The following is a 26,204-nucleotide window of genomic DNA, read 5'->3' as shown; positions in this document are numbered from 1 at the left end:
CTTCATCATCAACTTTCTTGAAAACAGACTTAGTGCTTAACATGTGCCCTTTCGCAAACTTCATTCCTGACACAGGGGCTTAGTGTAAATTCATAAAGTGTTACCAAAAATGAATGTATGTAAAGGTTGTAAATTTACGCTGTATGGTCAATGCCTAAGCAGGTGTAGAGAGTTCAGACTGCCGTCCACACATTTTATGGCAAAGTTCTTCTGCCTCTGCCTCCTGCAACAATTTTGAAAACACCATCCTGTAATCTCTCATCGTTCCCACCGGTCCCGATGACCAGTAGCACCTCCAGGCCATAGCTTGGGCCACCTTCCAGCCAGCAGGTGCCACAGGTGGCCTGAGGGGTCCTCGGCCTCAAACCCTTTTCCTGGCACACAAGGGGCCAGAAGGAGTGAGCACCGAACCCTCTCTTGTCCAAGTGCGCATCTTCTTTTCCTTGAATGGGCAGTACAGTCCCCACTGGGCTGGGGAGGGTGGGATGGAGTGGGGGGCATGACTGCCATGTCACAGATGCGATCGCCCCTGGAGAGCCCATCCCGGCCAGTGTGTCTCTTGCCCTAAGATGACACCCTGGAGGAGCTGTGACAGCCAAGGGGACAGGCCACCCCGACCCCAAGGTCCGTGCAACTTTTCATAACTAAGATTTTCCTTTTCAATTGCAATGAGATGAAAATATGGAAGAAATGTGAACTTGGACAGGATACAGGGACAAGAAGCAAAGAAGCAAAACTAACCAACTAACTAATAAATAATAAGAGGCCCGTCACAGAGAGAGGTAGTTATGGGATCCTGGAGAGAGCGCGGCAGGAACATGAACAGAAGGTAGCGGGGAGTCGGGGGTGCGGCCCGGGCTCCAGGCCGATGCCGTAAGGATGAGGTCCTGGTCCTCCTTCTCTCACCGACTGCACCCTGGGACTTGCGTTATCTAATCTCTTCTGATTTTTCTGTCCCGGGGCTCACAGCTGAGCCGCCAAGTAAACCGTGCTCACACCTGACCTCAGTCCTGACAACCCCCCCCAATCTGTCAGAGTCACACTCATGGGTCCTTCATGCCCCCCAAGGGCCTGCTCACCCATCACTCCGAGGACCTCTGCAGCGACCCGTCAGGAAGGTCAGTGCTGAGGGGCGCCTGGGAAGCTCAGTCAATAGAGTATCCGACTTTGGCTCGGGTCATGATCTCAGAGCTTGTGAGTTCGAGCCCCGTGTCAGGCTCTGTGCCGACAGCTCAGAGCCTGGAGCTGCTTTGGATTCTGTGCCTCCCTCTCTCTCTGCCCCTCCCCATCTTGTGCTCTGTCTTTCAAAAATAAATAAACATTAACAGATTTTCATAAAACATGAAGAATAAAAGGAAGGTCAGCACGGGGGCAAAGTCCCTGGGCAAAGCACCTGAGCAGGAAAACGGGGGGACATGTGACAAAGCCCCATCCACGGCCCCTTGGGACTCGGCAGTCGCAGGTGAAAGACGGCAATAGATTCGGGAAGCGCACGGCCCCCTCCCCACCTCTCACGATGAGGAGACGCCCACGCTAAGGTCACCCCCCCCCACTGACCTTCTCCTCAGACACGTGGTTGGTGGAGGGGGTGTGGGGGGACCCCAGTGGCCAGGCGGCCGCCCCCAGGTGACGCTGCCTCCAGCAGCCTCGGCTGCGCAGGGAAGGAACGTTCGTGCCTGGATTTATGGCACTTTTGATTCCAAAGTAATCAGCGAACCTGTAGACTTAAAAGTATCCACTGGTTCATTCGTTCATTCTTTCGGCAACGTATGTGAGACGGAAGTGCCACAGCCTAGAGAGACCACCGAGTAAGTCAGGCACCGCCCTTGTCCCCCACCCTGGCCGGGCAGATGGAAGAATCAGAGTTCCTGGCAGCCACCGGAGGCTGACACGGGCTGGTGCTGGAGGCAGAGGCGGGACGCCCGCCCACAGGGGTCAGGAGGCTGCAGAGGGCGCGGGGTCTCTTCTCCGGATGGTCCAGCGGGGAGCAGAGAAGGAGGCAGGGGCGGCGTGGGCCGGGGGCAGGGGGGCTGGGGGACCTTTCCAGAAGGACCGCTGTGAAGCGGAAGCTAACACCACTGGGCAGAGTCATCTGTGCCTGGGGCTTGTTGGGGGCGGGGGCGGCTCTCAGGCACGTCCATCTGGCACACGGGAGGTGCCTGATGAATGTTCTTGAAGGAAATAGGTCATCAGGGGCTATCATGGCAGATTTCTCTCCATCTCATCAACCTCTGTCGGTTTTCAAAGAGAATGGGCGCCGGAGGCTGAAACTCCAGCTGGGCTCGGTGTGTCTCTGTCTCTGTCATCCTCTCCTCCTTCTCTCCTCTCTCTGAGCCCGGCGAGAGGCTTCCCCAGAACCTTCACCTCCGTGGCCTTGCTTCCTGATGAGTACACAGGAGGACCCACTGAGCTCATAAGTGTGCAGACCTCTTGAGGCGGGGCTGGGTGCATAAACCACTGGGCCCCACAGTGAGCCAGGCACCCCATGCTGCCCGCTCCCACCGAGAAGGCCTGCTCCCCCCATTGCTTCCTGCAGCACCTGCTGTTTGCACAATGGAGCCCCCGGCCTGGAGCCTGGACCCCACTCTGTGGCCGTGGCCCAGTGTCTGCACCCGTGTGTGCTCTGTTCTCTTCTCTTCTCTTCTCTTCTGGGAGGTCGGGTCTCTGAAGTGTTGGGGAAGATAAGGGCTCTCTTTCTCTGCAGAAGAACAGCCTCAGAGACGGCCTTGATGGATCCGACCATGGCTGGGTGGACGCATCGGAGCCGCCTGTGAATGCAGGTGGGCGCTCAGGCGCCACGATGCCAGCGGCCACGGAAGCCCCAGCCCTGGCCTTGTAGATGCCTTAGATGAGCCCAGGCTCAGAATCCAAATTCAGCCCCAACCTGCACACACATGGTCTCTTCCTCGTCTTCTGTGTGAACGGCTTGATTCCACTGGAACGTGTGAGTGATTCGACACATCTTTCTGTATTCAGAAATGACCGATGCTTCTGCTGGAATTTGGCAGCGTGAAGAACGGAGCCGCACAGCCTTCAGCAGTGCTCCCACCACAGGAAAGTGCGCCCAGGGTCCATCCATGTCCCTCGCACCCACAGTGGCTGCGGTCAAGGGTCCGTCCACGTCCCTCTCACCCGCAGTGGCTCCAGTCAAGGGTCCATCCACGTCCCTCTCACCCGCAGTGGCTGCGGTCAAGGGTCCGTCCACATCCATCTCACCCACAGGGGCTGCAGTCAAGGGTCCGTCCATGTCCATCTCACCCACAGTGGCTGTGGTCAAGGGTCCGTCCACGTCCCTCTCACCCGCAGTGGCTGTGGTCAAGGGTCCGTCCATGTCCATCTCACCCACAGTGGCTGCGGTCAAGGGTCCGTCCATGTCCATCTCACCCACAGTGGCTGCGGTCAAGGGTCCGTCCATGTCCATCTCACCCACAGTGGCTGTGGTCAAGGGTCCGTCCATGTCCATCTCACCTGCAGTGCCCCAGGGCGGTGAGCACTCCGGTGATGGATCTGTCATGACTCCTTCCAGATGGCCTATGGGCCCAGAGACGTCAGTGTGAATGCCCATGTTTGACTTAGCCCGTAGCAGGTGCTCAGTCAATGCTGGTGAATAGTGATGCCCCCTTGGACCACAGCCCCAGCCCCACTGGTACCAGGAACAGGTAGTGCTTGGGGAACTACGTGGTTCTGCCAGTAACTAAGTCACCGAGAACCAGCCCAGACATCCTCGGAGCTGCTCCCCCCGGCTCAGACATCGAGTCACCAGGCAGCCCAGCACGGGCATCCTGGGACCATTCAAATCAACCATCACACATCAGCATCTGGACTCCAAGAGTCAAGGAAGGAAACGGCCAGGGTCTTGTCTCTGTCTCAGAGAATTTGCCGTCAAGAGGGCTGCGGGTTCATAACCACAGGATGGTGGGGCTTTTAGGTCAAAAGGGAAAATGGAGTGGAAGCTGATCCCAAGGGGGCCACTGTGACCAGAAGGAAAGCCTGCCGGGGGCACTGGCATGAGCCAAGCAGAAATGGAGCTGGAAGGAGCTTTCGGGAGCAGCCTCAGCAGGAGAAGCACAGTGAGGGCTTTCCGGGAGCAGCCTCGGCAGGAGGAGAAGCACAGTGAGGGCTTTCAGGGAGCAGCCTCGGCAGGAGGAGAAGCACAGTGAGGGCTTTCTGGGAGCAGCCTTGGCAGGAGGAGGAGCACAGCAAGGGTGACCCACCCGTGGGCGACCCGGGCCAGTGTGCCGTAAGACAGATGTGACGGCACAGGGTCTCCAGGCCTCCTGGTGCGGGTGGGGGGCTTCTTCCTGGAGCGGATGCCCACTCCCTGCCTGAGTTTTCTGCTCTGTGAATGATGGTCCCGGAAGCTGATAGCCAGAGACCTTGCATTCCTGGCCCTGGTCCTGCAGCCGGTCACTTAGCCGTGGTGGGAGACAGGCCCCGGGAGCAGAACGGCCGCCCTTCCACCGTGCGCTGGGGGCCAGCTTCTCCCAGCAGGGCCGTGGCCAGCAGCCGTCTGCATGCGGCCCACGTGTGGGGGCAGGTGCAGAGCGGAGCACATGGTACGCCCCGCTCCCCCAGTCTTCCCCGGGGAATGTGGGGCACAGTGATCTTCAAGGGCAGCCAGAGAAAGAAGACAGCAGGGCATGCAGAGCCCAGGTAGGCCGCACTCAAACTCCGAGTGCGGCTGCATGTTGCGCCTTCCAGAACAAAAGCCACCTTGTGTCCCAGGGCCGGAAGGCAGGCACACCACACGGCAGCGAGATCCCTTACTGACCTGCAGGTGGGGGCGGCTCCTGACGCCACTGCTGAGCCTGTGAAAGTGGGTAAGAATGTCTGCTGCTCCTTTCTAGAAGGTTCTGAGGATAATGTATGTGACAGGCTGGTGAAGCTTAGCGTTTCCCAGGAATCCAAGGGTTCACATCATCACTTCCCTTGACCTCCAGGGCCAGAGGGAAGTTCCCAAGTTCCCAGCCAACATCAGAGCCACTTGCAAGGCTGCCAACAGCCCTGATGTGTTCCTGTGTGCTGTGGCTCTCTGCCTCAGCATTTCTGCTGGAAAGTACAGCCCCCGAGCTGCCAGGTCTGCCTCACCGGCAGGGGCGGTATCTCTGGCCCAGGCAGGGGTTTCTCTCTGTGCCAGGTTTTCCAGGCCTTTTCAGCGGGGGACAAGCAAAAAGGGAAAGACAAGCACAGACCCCTTTCGGGTGATCTCCAGCCGCTGTACGGAGCCTTCCAGGCCCACCTGTGCGCCAGGCAGTAACAAGGGTGCAGGTGTGCAGACGGGTGCTACCCCTCCCCAGTGCCCCCACCGCCCGCTTTTGGAGGCTGCCACAATGAGGCACCGACACTACCCCCACGTTCTGGGTTAGGAAGCAAAGTGAAGGCCAGTGGACCCAGCCAAGTCCTTTTGCTTCCTGACGAAGGTCAAGAGCAGGAAGTCAGTCAGCGTCAAGCAGAATGATGACAAACGGGGATCCTTACTGTTCCCAGAAAACAGACAAGCCCTTCTTTGCACCTCCAGGCCGGGGTTTCTCCTGGACACCTTCGGGGTTCAGGTCTGCGAGGGGTGAATCCCGGGGCACCGGGGGCCCCTCCACCCAGCAGGCAGCCGAGAACAGACGGTGCTGAGAGGACAGTCGGGCAGGTGAGCCTTGTCAGCCTCCTCTCTCCGGAAACAGACGGGGAAGGACCGCGCCAGTTTGCTGACATCACGGCTAAAACGCAAGTCCAGTAGGTTCTGCCACCGGGCACCAAGCTAAGGCCCCCCTGGCCCCTCCTATTGCGTCAGCCCCTGGCGAGTCCTCGCGGGGTCAGGGACCTCCTTGAGCTTTGGGAGCCTTCCTGTCCATGCAGCTGGCACACGCTAGACTGCACCTGTTTTCCACAGAATCGGGGCCGCGTTCCTCATCGGCCATGACTGTCACTGTGCTATGCACGGGGAAGAGAAAAACCTCGAAGAGCAGAGATGTGTTCTGACAGTAAAGGAGAAACAAATCCAAACCTTGCCTGCCTCTTCTGAGCCTCAGGTGTGAATACACTTACACGCTTGGAAGGCGTAAGTAATAAGATAAAAGCCCAGTGAGCAGGCAAACGTGCAGCCTCAGCACATTCCAGAAGCACCCACGGCGATCCCGCCTTTTTGGAGGTGTTGCTTGTTAAAAAAAAAAAAAAAGATGCAAAGGGCATGCTTTTTATCTGAGTTGGGGAAGGCTGGGACCTAATTACTTTGAACAAACGTAATGGCAAACATCTAAATGTGAAACCATTGAAACATCTCAAAAAAGAGACGAGCAAAGAAGTCTACTTGTTAGGAGAGAAAAAGGAGGGGAAATCCAGAAAGAAATGACAAGGAGATGCCAGCAGGGGACGGTGTCACCCGTGATGCCCTCCCCGGTCCTCCTGTCTGACCCTCCTCGGACAGCCGCCCAGAGAGGCAGGGGCCGCCTCTGCTCTGACAGGCGAGGGCGGGAGGTTGGAGACAGCGGGGTGCCTGCCCGCCACCCTCAGGCTGTCAGGACAGAGAACACTGGCTCCTGTTGTAGACGGAGGCACCCCCCAGGCTCTGTGGGGGGCCGGGGGGTGGTGAGACTGCTCGGCTGCCCACTGGGCACACGTGCGGAGTCTGGTTGGGGTTCCCTGAGATACAGTGAGCCCTTGGGGGTCAGGGCATGAATTCTGAGCACACAGAATTGTGCAGTTGAACCCACAGAAGTACTGGGTTGTGGGGTGACCCAGGGACACAACGTTTTGCCTCCCTCCATACACCGTTGTCTCCCGTACCCCCACACAGGCCAGGTGTGTCCAGATATGCAGCATGCCCTGGAGAAGGGGCCTGCTGGGAGGCTGGTGGAGCTGGGGAACCCCCAGGTCCCCGCAGCACGTCCTGAGGGACGCCTGAGCGGGATGTCCTGGGCCCTGCCCCCTGAATGGCTTGTGGCCCACGGGGGCAGAGGAGGCCTGGGGAGACAGGGCTTCAGAGAAGCAGGGACTGACCCGCGGGTCAGCGTGGGGTCCCTCAGGCAGCTGGCGGCTCCTCCCGGGGAAACCGTCTCTGCCAGAGATTGTGTGTCCCCCACCGAGCCTCAGCTGGCTCAGCCCTGGGCCTCGGGACCCCTGGGTAGCAAGCGCACCGAGTCCGGGGCAGGCACACCGGGGCGGCGACAGTGTAGAGGGACATTCAGACCAAGTTCCCTCCTCACTTAGAAAGCTGGGCACAGGCAGAGAGCTTTCCAAAGACCTGAATTTTTGTTTTTTGTTTTGCACTTTCTCACCAGGCAAGTACCGAGTGACAGTTTTTCTTCGACGAGGGACGAGGAGACGGAAATTATTTTCACAAGTTGGAGCTGATCGCGCTGCACTTAAATCGCTGGGCACGACGCAGCAGTGACATAAGCTGAGAACAAACGGTGTGTCTTCAGAAGCCTCAGTGGGCCTTCCGAGTGGAGCACGGAACCAACGTTGTTTCCAAACAGGCGGCCCTTCCTGGCTGCGGGGCCTGCCGGGCGGCTGCTCCCCACGTGGGTGAGGCCCTCGCCGGGGAAGCTGCCGGCCCAGGAGTCAAAGAAGAGGTTAAGGGGGGCTCTTTGGGTTCTTGATGTTGCTTTTCCTCAGCGTGGGGTTTATGAAAGGGCAATTCTGGAAGTGGACCCACTGGCGCTTCCTCTCCAAGTTCATCGGGACCTCTGGGCCCTCGCCTGCTTCTCGGCACAGCCCCGAGACAAAGTGTACCCGAGACAGGGCGCATCCCGGGACAGGGCGCATCCCCTGGGACAGGGCGCAACCCGGGACAGGGCACACACCAGGACAAGCTGCAGGTAACTAAAGCTCCCAGAGGGACCATATGAGTGAGCAGGCCAGTCAGGGAGGTAGGACGGCCCCGGGGGTGAGGCAGGGGACCTCATGGCTGACGCTGGAAGACAGCAGATGCCCCAGAACAATAGGCCGAATTGTTAGGCCATTAGTTCTCAGCTCTATAGAGGAGGAAAAGGCTCTTCAGTGAGGCTCATTACTCTTCCTTTTAATTGGGGGAAATAAAATACAATCATCTCATGAAATAACATCTGAAAATGTCTTTTGCCAGGTAAACGACAGAAGGATATTTCTAGAAGACAAAAGGGCTGCCTGTTGTTAGGTGCAAAAGGACTTTTATGTGCCCCCTATGACGGGAAATTTGTTTTGAGGTTACCAAGGTCAAAAGCTTCACAAAGACAAGTGGCTCCTGGGGAATCTGGAAGTTTCCACGGCAGAATGGGAGATTTGTTTAAACATCTCAGGCTTGGTTTGAGGATTGCTGGAGGTAAAATTAAAGTCTTCAGAGGAATCCTGTTAGTAAGATCAATAGACTTTGGCATCGTGATTGGGCATAGATCTTTATCCACTCAATTTTTCTTTCCTAACAAGTAGGTAACTTGTTCTCCATGGTGGCACATGATATGCAATTTCATTTCTTCTCTTGTCATGGTGGGTACTCTTGTGTCCATGCAGTTTTGGGGACGAGAAGGAGGCCAGGTGTTGGGAGCCCATCTGTGGGGGGGGCTGAGGTTGCACGGATGTACCCTGGCGGGCAGCATGGAGAAGCCTGGGGTCTGCAGGGAAGTCCGTGCCCGGGGCCGTGAGGCGGGGCGGTGCAAAGGTCTCTATCCTCCCAGGTCTGCCCCTGATTTGTCAGCTTACTCCTGTGATACAGTCTTTCCATTCAAGAATGAGAATGATGTGTTAAATGAGTGGCTAACTTTTACGAGAGAGAGAGAGAGAGAAGAGGGAGAGAGTATAAAATGTGGAAGATGTGGAAGATTTCATTTTGGAAGTTCAACCTCTGCCCAGATTTGACTAGTCTCTTGGAAATTCAAGTTATTAGATAATAAAGAAAGAAAGAAAGAGAAAGGAGAGAGAGAGAGAGAGAGAGAGAGAGAAAGAAAGAAAGAAAGGAAGGAAGGAAGGAAGAAAAAGAAAAAAGAAAGAGAAGAGAGAGGAAGAAAGAAAGAAAGAAAGAAATAAGGAAGGAAAGAAAGAAAGAAGGAAGGAAGGAAGGAAGGGGCTGGCTGGAGGTGCCGTCTCAGATTACCCCTCCATAAAGTAGGACAGTAAATCTCTTGCTGTTCCAGCCTCAGCGGGCTGGGGGCAGAACTATCTCCTTTATGGGGGGCTCAGAAGCTGGAGAAGGGGTTTCCCAGAGCAAAGGAGGGGCCCCGTGGAAGGAAAGGACAGAGAATCTTAAGCTAAGAGTCCCCGCTGACCCTCCTCCTGATGCTGACATAGTAGCTGAGTGGCAATCAGTCTTCAAAGAATTTAGAAAATCCTTTGTGTCGAAGAGTAAAAGGCCCTTTATAGTTCATTTCAGTGCTTTATTATACGCACACCGCCAAAGACCTGGGCGAGCATTTCTGGATTATATGCTGAAACTGCTTTCACAAGAGAATGTTTTAAACTCCCAGACATGCACAGTGTATCCCAACTGCTGGTGTACCCGTCTGCACCGGGCTCCCTGTCGGCCCCTCCCAGGCAGGGCCCTGGATCAGCACAGGCAAGGGGCCCTCCTGAGGACAGGGCCGCGCTCTACCTGCACCCGTGGCAGGGACCTGTAAGAACGCCGCATGTCAGTCAGTCTGTTAAGGGATAATTTCAGGTTCAATTTCCCATGGACCATGCACGAATTTGCATAATTCCAATTATGCATCTCGCCCTCTGGAAGATGAATAAAAAGCGGAGAGCTTATTCTGGAAGAATGAAGTCCTCCCTCTCAGTAAAGATACAAGGAAGCTTCTCAAAGGCACATTTTCACCCATCCTAATGCCAGACTTGACTTCACTTAATCACCACCGAGCCCACCGACCACCAGCCCATGGGAGCACAGGATTTACCAGGTTTCTATGGCTGGGGACAAAGAAGGCAGAAAACTATAGCCAGACGTGATGGGGACATTTTCCCCAAACTACCCCTTTTATTTTGAAAGAAAACATGAAGGAATCCCTAAGAGCCTGTAAACGGTTAACTCTTCATTCCTGAAAGCACGCACGGAAAACCAGAGCGGACGGTGAAGGCTTTGTTTCGGATCTCGAATATCATGAATGATGTGCAAGTTCTCCCAATAGTTTGTGAGCTTCAAAAACTACCGATAACTCATTGCTCTACCCTTGTAGGAGCTTGCAGATGTCCACGTCCCATAAGATGCAACTTCACTGAATTCCTTATTCATTAAAAATTACCACCTCAGTGGGGACGAGACCGCTCTGTTTGGGAAAGTCTTTGGGTTTTGCCGAAACCAAATTATTACCGTAGAATCGACTATCATTCAGAAGGAAGAAATGCCCAGAGGACGGCCAGTTAACCTCTGCAGACGTAAGTGAGCATTGACAGAAGCCAACGACCCTGCCTCAACACGTCATCAGTTCTTGTCACCTTTTCAGGCAGAAACTGCCACGGCCCTGATGGGGGGCACTAGCAATTTATTTGTAGCAAATTTGAGTGGTGATCTTTACTCCCTGGGAAAGGCAGTCCAATTATTCTCCATTCGCCTCATGGTGCATTTTAATTTTAATGGAGACGTTCAGGTGCTGCACCTGACAAAGCAGTGTGACTGAAAGGGGACACTGGGGTGATGGTGGCTGCTTTCCATCCCAACTGTCACCTCCCAGCCCTGGCTCACAGGGCTGCCCCCAGGCACATGCCAGCCTCTCCCACGCTGCTTCAGGGTCTCCCCCACATCCGGAGCCCTGCACCTGCCACTGCCCAGGGAAGCCATTTCTCCACACCAGTGCCCGGGCCTGGAGGTCTGGGCTGGCACCCACAGCTGGCAGCGTCTGCTCCAAAATGCTTCCCATCTCTTCCTCCTTCTGAACTTGGATGTGAGCTCCTAGAGAGCCAGGCCTGTACTTCCTGGAGGGACCCTGCAGGCAGAGGGCAGAGTCTGCAACAGCCCCCAGGAAGACCGTAGGGGTGTCTTCAGGACGTGACTTGGTGGTGGGCTGACCGGGGAGGCAGGACAGCCTGGGGCAGGAAAGGACAGGTCCCATGAATCTCCTTCTAGGGGACCATCCATCCTCAAACTGTTGGCTGCCTCCTTTTCTGGACCTGTGCTTCACGAAAACCCCAAAGAACACAAGGTAGGAAGGTGGCTGCGGGCACGGATGCCGCTGTCACAATGGCTGCCCTCCTTTCTCACTCGGGTCTTGTGCCAGGGGCAGGGGCGCTGGATGCCCTGCAGAGCGGAGGTCCTGGTGATGGAGGGAGCCGTGTGCTAAGTGTGGTGGCTGGAGAGTTCTCCAGAACATGGTCAGATCGCCTCCAAGGGGGTAATCGGGCAAGCGCCTTGTGACTTCCCTCGGGGCTGTGTCAGCAAATCGATTTTTGTCATCCTTCAAACAGGATCCATAAATAAACCAACACTTCCACCCCTGCCTCCAGGGGAGGTGCCAAGGCTGGTGATAAACCGATGTCCTCTGTCTAAACGGTGAATAGTCTTGCTGCAACCTTGGGTTAATTGGTCTCAGCAAATATGCCAATTGCCGGGGTACACAGGTCTATCAAAGATCGATACCTAAATGCATATTCTAGAATCGTTCCTGAAAACCAAGGCTGATTCCACTGGAAATCAAAGCCCTTGGAAAGGAAATGTGGAGCCGACATAAAAATCAAATAGAGACGCTCAGCCTTCCCCTGAAAGCTTACTTGGGGGAAGAAAAGGGTAAGAGGTCCAGTAAGAAACTTGGAGCTCCAACATCTTCCTTTCCTCTTGTTCTTCCTCCCCCAAGAGCATTTTTAAAGGTGCCTTTGGACCCTCTCCGCCCCTTGGCAACGGGCACCTATAACGGGTTGTGGCAAGATTCTTGGGCACAAGGCAGCAACTGTGTGCCTGTGCATCCTGACAGGAGCCGGTGATGGCGTGCTGAATGAATGCATGCACTCGGCTTGGGGGGCATCACACACTTTGGGGGGGCTGACAGCAGTAGCTTTACCTTCTTACGAGTGCTCTGACTTGCTAATTCTGGAAACAGCCTGCGGTCCTGGGCACCCCCTCGCAGGAGAAGGGTGGAGGTGGCCCAAAGGCAGGAGGCCGTCCCGTGACCCGCATGTTCCCATAGAACAAGGTGCCAGTCAATCCTGGTGCCTAAACTGCTATTAACTTCAGCTCCACTCGGCTCTGTGAGTCTCTTCCCCACATGTGGGGCTGAGCTCATACCTGGCGGCTCACAGGATGTCCCAGACCCCCTCTGTACCCACCGGAGGCCTGGTCTTCGCAGCCAGGATGGGTCGCGGAGAATGGAGGGACGCCCTTGTCACCGGAGATGCGGGCGCCGCCCTGCTGGCGGCCATGACACTCTCTCGCTGAGGTGGCCACAACCTCACATGAAGACAGACACCACACTGGCAGAGCTGAGACCCGGCGTCATCACCCCTGTCCCACCACCGGGCTCCGCTAACGTTCATCACTGCTGGTGGAGCCCAAGCTACAGCCTTCGGGATGGAACCGCACCTGCTCTGTTACCCCACCTGTGCGAAACCGAGCCCAGGGCACCGCTGGGCACCGCTGGGCACTCGCAGGGGTGGCCGCAGTAGCTACCAGCCTCCGTGTCACTGTGAAACCAAATAGTTTGGTTTGAGGTATTTTATTTGAATTACACACACACACACACACACGCACACACGCACACACGTACACACACAGACACACACACGTGTATTTTTTAAATATACATTGAGTGGGCCCCTGAGTGGCTCAGCCAGTTAAGCAGCCAAGTCTTGATTTTGACCCGGGTCATGATCCCACAGTTTGTGGGATTGAGCCCAGCACGGGGCTCTGTGCTGACAGTGTGGAGCCCGCCGGGGATTCTCAACCTTTCTCTCTGCCCCTCCCTCGCTGACTCTCACTCTCTGTCTCTCAAAATAAATAAACTTTAAGTAAGTAAATAAAATAAAATAAACGAAAAGATAGACCCAGATTTATCTAGCTATGCAAGCTCTAAAACCTAAGTACTGAGCCCTGGTGAGACTAGCCAGTTTTTAATTTTAGTTTATTATTCTTTTTTAATGCTGAAGTGTCCTTAAGTAGATTTCTGTTGTGGCCAACCAAACGGCAGAACGTTAGTGAAAAAACTGCTTATATTAGAGAATACTTGAACTTGGGCTCCAGAGATCCATCAGCAAAGACCATGCAGTTGGGAATGGATTTGCATTGTGCAGGACGCAGCCCTGGAGTCAAGGACAAGGACAGGACTGCACACTTGATGACACAGCTCCCATTCTGGCCCCTCAGTGCTCACGTCCACGGTCAACCAGCAATTATCCTAGCTTTGAGCCAATTCCCCTGCGTCTCCACCACAGGGCTGCCCTTGGCCTCGAGGCCGCACAGACTCCGCCTCCCGCCAGAGCCCCGGGAGCCCAGGGAAGGGTCTTCGCCCTCCTGAGAGGACTCCTGTGCGTCCCCGCAAACGGAACACGGGTTCACACGGGGAGCGTCACTTGGAGTTTGGGCACAGGCAGGCTGTCCCTCCTGACTGTGCACCCTCACAGCACAGAGGTGGGGGCAGGGCTCCCCCAGGAGGTACACTGTCTGCCGTGCACCCTGCACCCAGGCCCCCAGCCTGGCCTCCCTGCCCATCCCCCACCTGACCCACCACTCCAGCTTTGGTCAGAGACCCGCGCCCAGGAGGGGCCTGGGGGACAGCCCCAGGGCACACAGTGGATTCTCCGGAATGTGTAGAGGACAAATGATTAGATGAGTGAATGAATGAGTGAATGAATGAATGAATGAACAGGCTTAAGCAGAACACACCGTTGAAGAGCCACAGAATGGCAAGCCCAGGCTCCAGGCCAGTACTCTTGGTGCCACATCTGCCCACACGAGGCGAGGCCGGCACCGGCCATTTGGTACCTTGGAGAGACGAGAGAAATCTGGACCGGGGTCCGGTGCTGACCACTCCCTCCCAGAGCTGTGGGCCTGCGGGAGGCTCAGGACGAGGCCCGGTAACGCAGCCGGGAAGGTCTCCTGAGCCCCAGTAAGTGGCAGGGCTGGGGTGAGAGGCAGGAGCTCCCAGATTCCAAAGGCCCTGCTTGACCACTGCATGGTTCTGCCTGAGAGGTGGCAGAGGCGGAGGTGCCCAGGGACACAGTGACGTCCCCGAGCCCGAGGGGAAACACCCTCGGCGTGGCACCTGTTAGAGTTCCTGGTACAGTGCGTCTGTTACCTGTCATTCTCTGGAAGCCCAGTAAAGTGCTGTGTGTGTGTGTCTGTGAGACACAGAGGGAAGGTGATGTAAGAGAGGGACCCAGGTGGGCGGGACAGAAAGCACTCCCCTGCGGCTGAGAGGCCCCCGCTTTCCAGGTGTCTTGTCTTCTGAAGTCACGGGTCTTGGAGGAAGTGGACACCGGGGAGGGCTGGTGGCGGAGCACCGGGAAGGGGCTGCTTGAGGATCCACCCAGAGGGGGCGAGGGTCCTGACTGCAGAGGAGGGGGACGCCGCAGGGAGGGCCATCTCCTGCCTCTCATCAAGGGACGTGCCCATTTGGCCTCTCATCTTGCCGGACTTCCGGAAACAGAAGAAGCGCGCACATCACCGAGGCCACCTCGATGCAGATCTTGGCGAGGTCACCGAGACCTATTCCGATCGGACCTCAAGACGGGAAACTGAAGGACAAGGATGGCATGGGGCACCTGGGTGGCGCAGCCGGTCGACTCTTGATCCCAGGGGGCTCCTCGCTGAACGTGGAGCCTGCTTAAGATTCTCTCCCTCTCCCTTTGTCCCTCCCCCACCTCTAACATAAAAAAGTAAAAAAGAAAACCAAGCAAGAATGGCCCAGAGCTGAGTTCTGCAGTTCCCAGCTCTTCGTGTTTCCCGAGCCGGCCCCACTGGCTCCACCAGGCACACCCCTATCCAGCCTTCCCGTCTCCAGGAATCCATGCCCCCAGGTGCCACTTCCCCCCACCCTGCAGCCAGAATGACTGACTTGTCTGTCTCCCCTTGCACCTGAGCCCCCGACTCTCTAGTCTGGCGGGTATACAGTAGGTGCCCAATCCATGTGCACATGCATGCCTGCCTTCCATTTTTCAGTAGTACAGTATCCCCTGCCCACATTTCCTAAACACTTCCAGAGCAAAGAAGGGAAAGGAAGACCCCACAGATGCTGGCTTGGGGGGGCCGCGGCAGAGGTGGGCACCATGCCCTTTGTCTCCGTCGGCCTGAGACCCGCTGGCACCGGCTCCTTCCCGCAGCAGATCGTCCCATCAGGAGGACAGGAAGGCGGATGAGCCTCCCCCATCTTGGTCCAAACAAGCTGAGCACATTGCTCCAACCTTGCGTTTGAAAGAAGACCAAGACGCAGCAATAAATCCAATGGAGGTCATTGCAGGGGCCGCTGAGGGGGCACCAGTCCGGTGGGATCTGACCTTCCTATTGCCCACCTGGCCCTGGTCACACCACACGGACACCTGCTACTGAGGGACATGTTTCTCTACCTTCAGAGTGAGGGGCCCGGGATGCTGACCCGCACGGAAGTTGCAGATCAGAGGCTACGGACCCAACGCGACCCACAGACAGCCTGGGTTCAACCTGGGATGTATTTTGGAAGTTTTTCTTCTTCTATTAAAGGTACAGTCACACAGGGTCCATGCACACACTGTACCCTCCAGTTTGAAGGGTTCTGACCAGCGTACAGCCCCTGCGATCCTGTAGTCCATGCTGTGATGTCAGTCTGCTCTTCCCCGGTCTGGAGGCCAGCGCAGTTCTGACCTCCATCTCCAGAGGTGATTAGCTGTGCCTGCCCTTGAACTTCCCGTTGAGGGGACTGTATAGCACGTACTCTTCCGAGTCCGGTTTCTTGGACTCGGCGGGTTCCGGAGACTCACGCATCTTGCTGTGTCCATGTCTTTCCAGTGTAAAGAATGTTCCGGTGTCCAGCTGCCATGATCTGCTTACCCAGGCTCCTCTCGGTACACACTGGGTGGTTTCTCACGTTTTTGCTGTTCTGAACAAAGCTGCCATGAGCTTGGTGACAAACCTTGTGGACACATAGTCTTCATTTATTTGGGGCTGAATGTTTGTAGGCGGAGTTGCTGAATTCAGGGAGTGGGTGGATGTCTGGGGTTTGAAGGCTTTTAAATTCATCTGAGATTTTTAAAAAGAGGAGAGTCTGCGTCAAGGCTGGAGACCTGGCTTCTCACGGGCACACCAGGTCTGGCAGGTGTTGCTGGGTGGCTGCAGGGGCCAGCCCTGAACTTGAGTTTGGATTGGCAGAGCGCCACGTGGGCCGCACTCTGACCCCACTCCCACCGTGTCGTCCCCACCTCGCTCCTTCGCCACATGGCCTGTGGCTGCCACTCCTCCCGTGGGCACCTGGGCCCAGTCTCCAGATTCCAAGAGGTTCTCCATCACCGCCGTCCCCCCAGAACCCCACCGGAGGATGCTGACATGGGGCGGGGGCCGCTGGGGAGGGGAGACAGGGGCTTCAGAATGTTCTCCCTTCTCAAGGCAAGAAGCTTGACTAATTCCAAGCGAAACCTCTCTTTTCAGGCCATGGCCACCGCTCTCCACTTTGTGGGAGGACTTTAATTTGGTTCATTTTCTCTTAATATCTGTAGATACACAGTTTTTAATCTTCTTTTATTAAAAATAAATCCACCCTCGTCACACCGGTCTCTTGGGTAAATATCTAATTAGGTCCGGAGCTCGGTCCAGCCCAACAGGGTGTGTCACCGTCCCTCAGGGGACACCGACTTCAAGCATTGCCCCCAATTTCTGAAGAATCTTAATTGGGCCAAACAATGAGCATGAATTATTTATAGCCACGCCTCTGGTTATTTGGAGGAAAGTCTGCCTGCAAATTGCAACTACAGAAAGAGGTCTCTACATTTTCTAACTCAAAGAAGCTGCCGCAGACCCTCCTTGGACACCCAACCGTGCGGTGGGTACACAGCCCAGCACGGGCTCCTGACAATGTCTAGGCTGAATGCTTTGGGGGTAACATTGCAAAGGGGGATCCCAGGTCCCCTGGGTGCCACGGACATTAGGTGGTGAGCAAGTTCACGGCCCCTCATCCTCTGCTCTGCCGATCTGGAAAGGAGAAGTTAAATCCTTCTCCCAGAGCCGAGATGACCATAACCACAGAGTAGAAGCAATCTGGTCCAAGTCACACGGCTAAAGAATGGCTGAGGCAGGTTCCCATCTGGGTCTCAAGGAAGTAGTCCCTGGTATCTTCATTCATTCATTCATTCATTCATTCATTCATTCATCACTGTGTACCGGCACCTACTGTATGTCGGTAAACAACATAACCACAGCCCTGCCCTGAGGGATCTCCCGCCGCGCACCTCCTCTGTCCACTGTGGGACTCTTTACAAGACTCTTCTCAACAGGCTGCACCCCATAATGTTGACCTCTATCAAGATCCTTTCTTTTCTTTTTAATGTTTATTTTTGAGAGAGAGACAGAGCACAAGCAAGGGAGGAGCAGAGAGAGGGAGTCACAGAATCGGAAGCAGGCTCCAGGCTCCGAGCTGTCAGCACAGAGCCCGATGTGGGGCTTGAGCTCACAAACCCTGAGATCATCATCTGAGCCAAAGACGGACATCTAACTGAGGCGCCCGTATCAAAATCCTTTCCACCACCAGCCCCTAGGGGCACTCAAAAGTAAGACTCCCTTCCATTCCTAAATTACCACAACACCTTTCCCACAGAGCTGCTGCCTGCTGTGTGTTTTGACGGCACAAGTCCAGACCCACAGCTCACCTCCCCCTCCTTCCAGTTCTGGGGGAGACTATTCTCTTTGCCACCTAATTGATTAGTTTCCATCTGATAAGGCCAAACCCTTTAAGTAATATAGTGCCAGGGTGACACTTTTCTATAGTGATGCTCTGTCAGTAAATATAATCAACACCATATAATTACGGAAAATTATAACTGCAGTGCACCAAAAAAAAAAAGCTACCCTTTGGGAATATTAATAAATAGATACTCTTCTCTTTAATAGAAAATTCATGCCTATTTCATAATATGCTTTGCTCTCACACTGGGAAACATTATGGCACTCATGAATTTTTAAAGAAACGCTGATTTTAGGACAACCAGGAGCCAGTAATAGAGATTTGTTTGTTTATTCATTCAACAAATATTTACGGAGTACCTTCTGAGCTAAGGGCAGGGAAGGAGGCCTTGTTTGATCAGTCAGATTAGACACAGATGCTGCCTTCAAAGGGTTTCCATCCCGACCGGGAGACCAGCTGTTCCCTGGAAAGGACTTCCCTGGGGTCACGGTGGGGGTGCGCCGGGGCTGGGGCCAAGCCACTGGGACGTTTGCTCCAGGCTTTGCCTCACACGGATCCACCCGGTGACTAAAACCCTAATTCCTGCCTCTGGGAAGCGGCCACAGGCAGGAAGTGACACGTCTCCCACGCCCAGTGTGGCGTAAGCATGTGTGACGACCACTGACTTGAGCAGAAACCCAGAAGGTCAAGGGCTTGGCTGTGGGAGGACGCTGAGTCTGCAGCCGTTTTCTGAGGTCGGGCTCTCTTGCTGTTCCTGCCTGGGTGGAGAGCTCGGCTTGTTTTCAGCGAAGCTGGGAGAAGGGGTCAGTGGATAATTTAAGTGTCTGGGCTCCTGGGGTCACTGTGTCTGCTGGGAGGGATAGGGGAAGTTGGGATTGCGGGTTAGGAAACTGCTGAGCTGCTGGGTGACCATGACCTCAGAGGTATCCTCGGGGCATTGTATTGCCCACCATAGCCCTTGAACTCTCCCAGAGGCTCCCGGAGGTAGTCAGGCCAGTGAACAAGAGCCCTGGGTTCACACCTGGGCGCCTCTACGTGTCACTGGTCAAGGCACTTGCTTCCCAGGGACTCTCCTGTCTGGGATCCAAGGCCTGCCCATCAGGATTCACGGGGACACCCATGGCTTCTCAGAGCTGTTGGGAAGGGCAGTGACAGCCACATCCCGGTGCACAGGGCACTGCTTCTGCACTGAAATGTAGGTGCCACGCATAGTTGCCGAACTTCTGCTGCTGGGCACCAACCGATGCCCTCAGGGATGCCAGGGTGACCCCTGGAGCCTTCCAGCCGAACGGGGCAGAGAGACCCATGAAAACAAGCGTGCTGTGAGAAAGGGAAAGCCGAGCGGCAGGAGTGTCCGAGAAGGGGGTTTCAAGTGAGGAAAGTAGCATAGTTCACATTTTGTTTTACGGGCTCAACTTGGAAGCATCAGGGACCAAGGCCAGTGGAGGCGAGGCGGAGCCAGGCGGGCCCCTGCCTCCACGCATGCGCCGTCGCTGGACACTTGGGCGCGATGGCAAAGATGACCAGCAGGTGGCGTCGTCGGAGAGACCAGAGACCCTTCCAGGCACACCTGCCTTTCGCTGCAGGACTGGAGACCAAAATATTCCTGACTCTCGCCTCCCGCAGGGTCAGGCTCTCACTCAGCCAGCATCTTGCCTGCATCACTCCGGTCCCTGCACTGCCCCCAAATAACAGCTCCTCCGAGGCCAGGACAATCATGGGTTCTCCAGGATTTTCCCTCCCCACTGGTGAAGTTGAAGTGATGCACTGGCGGCCGACATTAGAAGACGCACCTGAGTTCTCCTTAACAGGTGCTCTCACACCCATTTCCCTCTCCTAGAATTTTGTTTTTTTTTTTATGTCTTTTATTTATTTTTGAGAGACAGAGAGAGACAGCGCAAGCAGGGGAGGGTCAGAGAGAGAGGGAGACACAGAATCCGAAGCAGGCTCCAGGCTCTGAGCTAGCTGTCAGCACAGAGCCCGACGCGGGGCTCGAACCCACGAACTGTGAGATCATGACCTGAGCCGAAGCTGGCCGCTTAACCGACTGAGCCACCCAGGCGCCCCAGAATTTTGTTTTATAATCCGTGGCTCCATTATCTCCACCACAAGCAATGTAACACTTGGACGGCCTTTCCTTGCCTGAAATGAGGGGAAAACTAGTACATCGGATGACAGGTCACAACCAGGGAACTGATCTGGTTCCCCCAGTAGGGGCCATTCATATTAAAAACCAATTGTACTGGAAACCATAACTCAAAGTGAGTGCAAATAGAGCCCGGCACAAGGACGGAGGTGGCAGTTAATTAACACAGAAGACTTTCGGGACACCCTTGTCCTTGGCCTGCCTTCCGCTTAACAGACTGGTTATCAGTTATATAATAAACCAACTGATGGCAGCTGTTAGGTGTGTTTGGTGCATTCAGGGAGCCTAAGGGGGAGAGAGAAGGAGAGAGAAAGAGGTAGGAGGGCAGGGAGGGAGAGGGAGCCTGTGTGGCGCGGGGGGAGGCCAGGAGCCAGGCTGGGTGTAGGGCGTGGCCTTTCCCTGTGTGCTCCCACTGGGAGCATCAGCCCTTTTGTTCATTGGGTTGAGCATCCGACTTCGGCTCAGGTCACGATCTCACGGTTTGTGGGTTCGAGCCCCGCGTCAGGCTCTGTGCTGACAGCTAGTTCAGAGACTGGAGCCTGCTTCAAATTCTGTGTCTACCTCTCTCTGACCCTCCCCTGCTCGCACTGTCTCTCTATATCTCTCAAAAATAAATAAAACATTAAAAAAAATTTTTTCAAGTGCCAGTCCCCCAGCCACGCCTCTCTTGCCCCCTCCTCTGTGATGCTTTCCCCTCCAGGCCAGGCCGCAAGACCCCACTGTGGGAACCCCGGCTTTGCCACCTCCCAGAGCTCAGACTGGCCGCCTCTCCTGTAAAGCGGGACGGATCTCCAGTTCCGGGGTCACACGAGGTCATGAAGGAGCAAGGCCCGGCATGCAAAGGGCCACAAACACCATGGGTTATGGAGGCGGGGATGGGTCGGCCTGGTTCATGGCCAGCAGAGGACCCGGCACCGAGGGGCTGCCTGGGGGTGGGGGGCCTGCTGAAGGAAGACCGAGTGGATGCATGAATGACCCTCACTCTTGTGGCGTGGACTTGAACAGAGTGACCACGTGCCCGCTTGCCTGGACAGTCTCGGTTCCCGCCTGCTGCTGGCACGGTCCTCTCTCTCTCACGAAGGGACTGAGGTCTGGATGCCAGGACAAGGGGGTGGACGTGAGGCCTCCATGGTCAAACAGAAGAGACCTTCTGTGCCTCGGGATGAAACCCCACCGATCAGAAATGTGCTACCAGAACCCCCCTCAGTACGGCCGATCTATTTAAGCAACTAGGAACTGGAGAGCCCCAAGTTTGAACCCCCACGTGTGAACCCCGAAATTATCGAGCTCTCCTCAACATCCCTGTAACTGTCGCGGCTCTCCCGGCCGCACAGGCATCGGAAGGAGCCTCGGCCTCCAGTTCAGGGAGACCTGGGCTCTGCTCCATCGCCAGTGTGGCCTCGGGTCAGCTCTCTCCTTCTCTGAGTCTGCAAGGAGCAAAATGGTGACCTCACTGAGCCCCGGGGGAAAGTCTGTAAGATAAGAAGAAAGCCCTTCACAGCCTTTCTGGAATGTGAATAAACACTTGAAAATATGCTCAGCTGCTCAGCGCAAAGGCAGCCGAGCAAGAAGCAATAGAATCAATTTTATTTCTCTTATCACAGACTGCGGTATTCTCAGTCGGGGAAGGGAAGGGAAGGAGACCCGGGGTTCAGACCCAGAGACACAAGTCTTCAGAACGACCAGGCGGTTCTGGGTCAGTGAGGAGTCTCCCGTTCGAACACCCAACAGCGTTTATGGAGCCCAGGCTGGGCCCATGCCCCCTGCCGGGCCCCCGAGACCCTGCCCGGAGGCTACGACCCCTGGACGCCAGGAGGGGGCTGCTGTGACAGCCTGGACGGGAGGGCACCACGGAGGAGGGGACATCACTCAGTCCCTCAGCCACCCCGGACGGGGAGGCTCATCCTGGTACGACCTGCAGGAGACACTGAAGTGTGGCCGTGCCTGGCAGGCCAGAGGCCTCCCCTCTCGGTCTCCCCTCACCTCTGAGCTGAGCGCCGTGCCTAGAACCCACACAGCGTTTGCTGGCCGGTGCCGGCCGGACGCACTGATGGAGCAGAGGATCGTGGCGGCCGAGGATGCAGCGGGGCTGCCTTGCGCCTTTGGAAGCCCGTCTGCTTCTGAGAAAGGGCCAGGACCTCCCAGCCTCTGCTCCCGAGTCCCTGCTCCATCTCCTCGCACCCCTGGCCAGTGGCAGACAGACATAAAGTCCGGAGGACATGTGACCTCAGCCTGCATGACCTGAGGAAGAGCAGCCAGGCGGACTCCTCCCCATGCAGGGCCCGCAGGAGGGATCCTCGCCGCCCGGTAGCCCAGGTTGGCTACTGCCTCCGTTTCGGAGTCCCCAAGCCTCCCAGGACAAAGAACCCTGAATAGCTTGATTCAGAGACAAGACTGGGTTTTGAGGCCTGCGCGTCTGTAAAATTATCCCTGGCTCCTGAAAGTTGTAGGAATCTCTAGGATGTCTCCTTCCCGAAATGAGGTTATTTCAGGCACAGAGAGAGCCCTGCCTCATCTCCTGGCAGGTGCACAGGCCAGAGCACTCTGCAGGCGCCCCTCCCCCGGGGCGGGAGGGACGCCACCTCCTGGAGGGGTGGGGGGCGGAAGGGGCTGCTCTCACCCCAGTGTGAGCCTGTCCATGCAGGCGACAGGGACGTAGGTGAGTCAGAACTGGGATTCAGGAGGCTTACCCACGTAGGAACCGGGTACCTGGGACACAACATGCACTCTGATTTCGGAGACAACCATTTCGGGAGGCAAGGCAGATGCGGGCGAGTAAGGGCACTGGTGCTGATCGTGACTGTGACCTTCCAGGGCACTTGCCATGGCTCGGTCACTGCTGCACACGCTTTACCCCCTTGACCCTCAAGACGGCTCTCGGAGACACACAGGCTCCCCTGGGGCCTGCCTTACAGCGGGAGACCAGAGAGGTTAACACACCTGCCCCGAACCTCACAGCTGTAAATCAGCACCCCCCCCCCAAACTCAAACCCAGGCAGCCTGGGTTTTTTTTTTTAATTTTTTTATAGTTTAATTATTTTTGAGACAAAGAAAGAGCATGAGTGGGAGAGGGGCAGAGAGAGAGAGAGAGAGAGAGAGAGAGACAGAATCTGAAGCAGGCTCCAGGCTCTGAGCTGTCAGCACAGAGCCCCACACGGGGCTCAAACCCACGAACTGTGGGATCGTGACCTGAGCCGAAGTCGGAGGCTTAACCACCTGAGCCGCCCAGGCGCCCCAGGTCCCGGCAGTCTGAACTTGACCGGACTTCAGCAAACCAGGTCTCCACCGTCACGGGGAGCCCATCAGCCCTGTGAATTATTCTGAAACTGTAGGGTTTTATCAGGACAAGCGTGAGGAGCTTGGGGCTCTGTCCAAACCGAAAACTAGTTCCTTTCAGGACAAACGGAACACATTCTGTAAATTCCAAAAACTCACTGAAAATATTTACTTTCACTCCCGCCCCAGCCCCCAAAATCTATGAATTATTTTTGGCACCAACCAATGTTAGCATTTTGTGGCTTTGCAACTCCAAATATCTTTCCTCAGAATTTCATTTTAATTCTGTTCTCCCTGGGAAAAGCCCTTGCATCACGAAACGGGCACTTACTAAATATTTGTTTGGTGAATGAATGAACTGGCTGAAAGGTTTACAAAAAATAAAAAATAAAACAAAACAAAACAAAACAAAAAAACAAAGAATCAAGAAAACAAAAAAACTCACAAGCAAAGCCTGAGCTAAGCTTTGTTTTCGCCCAACCAATGTCTTTATAAACACCAGCTGCATCTCCTCAAATATTTATCAATGTAGAATCACAGAAGTTTTTGCCCTTTGAGAATTCCTTGTTCTGTTACCAGGGCGGAAAAAAAAAGGCAGGGAAAGAGACCTCAAAGGAAATGAATGTCACCATCTGCCAGAAAGCCAGGTAACGGGAAAATAGGAAACCGGCCGTGAGAATTTGAGTTTATTCAATTGTGTTTAGCAAAGCTCGGGTCAAACAGAGGTTGACCTCCCGAAGAACAGACTGGACACCAGCCGTGTCAAACCTGTTTGAGTGAAGAACGCTCCTTTATTTGAAATCTGGACAGGAGGGAAGAAGCGGGCCATCACGGGAATCCTTTTTCTGGTGAAAGATTCTCCCATGGGACCAGCCACACAGTCTCTGGGGCCGAGGAAGGCCCCTCTGACTGCCCTGGGGCGGGCTGTCTTCATCTTTCATCCCCCAGAGGCTTACGGACCGCCCGTAGCCCTGGCAGAGTCAGGCAGTCGGACAGAAAGTCAGCAGCCCTACGTCAAGGGCCTTCCCTCTCCACGCAGAAAGGTTTTCCACAGAGCTGCCTCCCAGGATTAACACGGCTCCGTCTCTAACCTGTATCCTGAAACCACGTAAACATCATTTAAGCAAGCTGAGAGACTGTAACCCTCCTAGTGATTTCTATTTGGCTCAGAGAGAAGCAGGGAGACCTGAGCAGTGATTTGTATGTCACAATCGCTGACGTGTGTAAGGGGCGCCTCTGCCTTGATTCTCCTGCTCTGATATAAACTTGCCCGTGAAAATCCACTTTCCCCTTGGTCTGGGAGACTCCACCCAGGAAACCCGGTGGTGCAGACCCCAGCTGCGGCCAGAGCTCTGGAGAGAAGGCGGATGCACTGGGTTTGGTCTGAGGACCCCCAAGACCCCCAGCAGCAGAGGAGGGACCACCGACCTCCATGGGCTGAACTGCGTTCCCCGCAAAATTCAGGTCTGCTGGGAACCTTGGAGCATGACCTATCTGGAAACAGTCTCTGTGGATGTAAGGAGTTAAGTGAAAATGAGGTCATGAGCTCATGGGCCCCAAATCCACTGACCGGTGGCCTTGTAGGAGGAGGAGAGATGGACCACGTGCACAGGAGGCCACGTGAAGACTAGGAGGGGACCAGGCGATATGGCCACATGCCAAGGAAGCCAAGGGTTGCTAGGAGACACCTAAGCTGGAAGAGGCAGGAAGGACTCCCTCTAGAGCCTTCAAAGGTGGCGTGTGCTGCTGGCACCTGGGTGTCACCCTTCTGGCCCCCAGCGCTATGACAGAACACATGTCTCTTGTTTTAAGCCATTTAGTCTGTACTGATGTCTCACCATAGCCCCACGTGCCTTGGGCGGGTGCTGAGCTAAGAAAGGCTTCTAAAACTGCATCTAGGGTCCTGTCTGCCCGTGTCTCCTCTGTTGGCTGCAAGATCCTTCCAGATCCTTCCAGACCCTCCTCCCTCCTCATGTGCCACATTCATCCGTCACCACGTCCCACCGCATCCTTCTCTCAGGAAAATCTCACAGCCTTCCTGTGCTCGGTCTCGTTACCCTGAAGGTCAAGACCTTCTTCCCCTCAGCCGATGGCAGTGAGAAGTCAGTGAGGGGCAGTGAGGAACAGCGCCCGGCATGAGCCCAGAACACACTCTGCACCCCATCACCAGGCTGGCGGTCCCGGCGCACCCTCACCCGCCGCCTGCTCAGGGACGCCCACGGCCTCTCACCGCCTTCACAAGCTCCCGCACATCACTCACTCATTCTTCTGAAAAATCAAACATGCGATTTTAAAAAGAAACTCTTTTAAGTTTATTTATATTGAGAGAGAGAGAGAGAGAGAGAGAGAGAGAGCAGGGCAAAGAGGGAGAGAGAGAATCCCAAGCAGGTTCTGCGCTGACTCTGCTGGAAGTCACAAACAGTGAGACGGTGACCTGAGCCGAAATCAAGATTTGGATGTTCAACCGATTGAGCCTCCCAGGCGCCCCCCAAAAGAAACACTTTGCCATTCGTGTAAAAGGAAAAGGCAGCATTGCTAGCCGGCTCTAGATATGACCTTCACAGTCCACTCAGGGACAGTGGGGAAGGGAAACTATGACATGAAGACTCTTGGGTCAAAGCCTACCATCCTTTCGTTAACAAGGTAGATGAGCAAGTTGCAGAGATGCTAAGGACACACGGGGTCCAAAGGGAGCCTTTCTGGAGCCCGGGGAACACAGCGGGGAGTAAAGAAGGGAAGGACCTCGTCCCTTTGTGATTCCAAGTTTTCACTGCTAGGCTCACTTTCTCCGGAAAACACTCAAGGACTTTTGTGCATCAAGAGAGGGAAACAGAACGGGAAGGATATTTGCAAACCACGTAGTGGGTAAGGATTTTGCATCCTGAACGCGCAAAAACACTGCTGTTAGCTCAGCAACAGAAAGACAAATAACTCAGCCAAAAAAAAAAAGGACCAGGAACTTGAGTGGACACCTCTCCAAAGACAGCCTCCAGATGGCCAGCGACACGGGAGAGGACACTCGATACCACGGA

The 26,204-nt window shown here is 55.3% G+C and overlaps 1 protein-coding gene across 3 annotated transcripts in view; it reads right to left on the bottom strand.

Moving 5' to 3' along the window:
* Nucleotides 1–26,204, bottom strand: part of PTPRE (protein tyrosine phosphatase receptor type E) — an 87,673-nt gene that overhangs the window by 40,811 nt on the left and 20,658 nt on the right. Inside the window, exon 1 of one of the 3 annotated variants that reach the window (XM_029932778.1) lies at nt 15,792–15,811. The exons of the other annotated variants lie outside the window; for them this stretch is intronic. The gene's annotated coding sequence lies outside the window, so the exon portion shown is untranslated. Of the gene's footprint in view, nt 1–15,791; nt 15,812–26,204 lie in introns of those variants that run through there. 3 annotated transcript variants of the gene reach the window in all.

The sequence above is a fragment of the Suricata suricatta genome, chromosome 2 (assembly GCF_006229205.1).
Source record: "Suricata suricatta isolate VVHF042 chromosome 2, meerkat_22Aug2017_6uvM2_HiC, whole genome shotgun sequence".
NCBI classification, from domain to species: domain Eukaryota; kingdom Metazoa; phylum Chordata; class Mammalia; order Carnivora; family Herpestidae; genus Suricata; species Suricata suricatta.
Note: the sequence above shows the minus strand (reverse complement) of the source record. Positions and strands in the feature narration are given on the sequence as shown.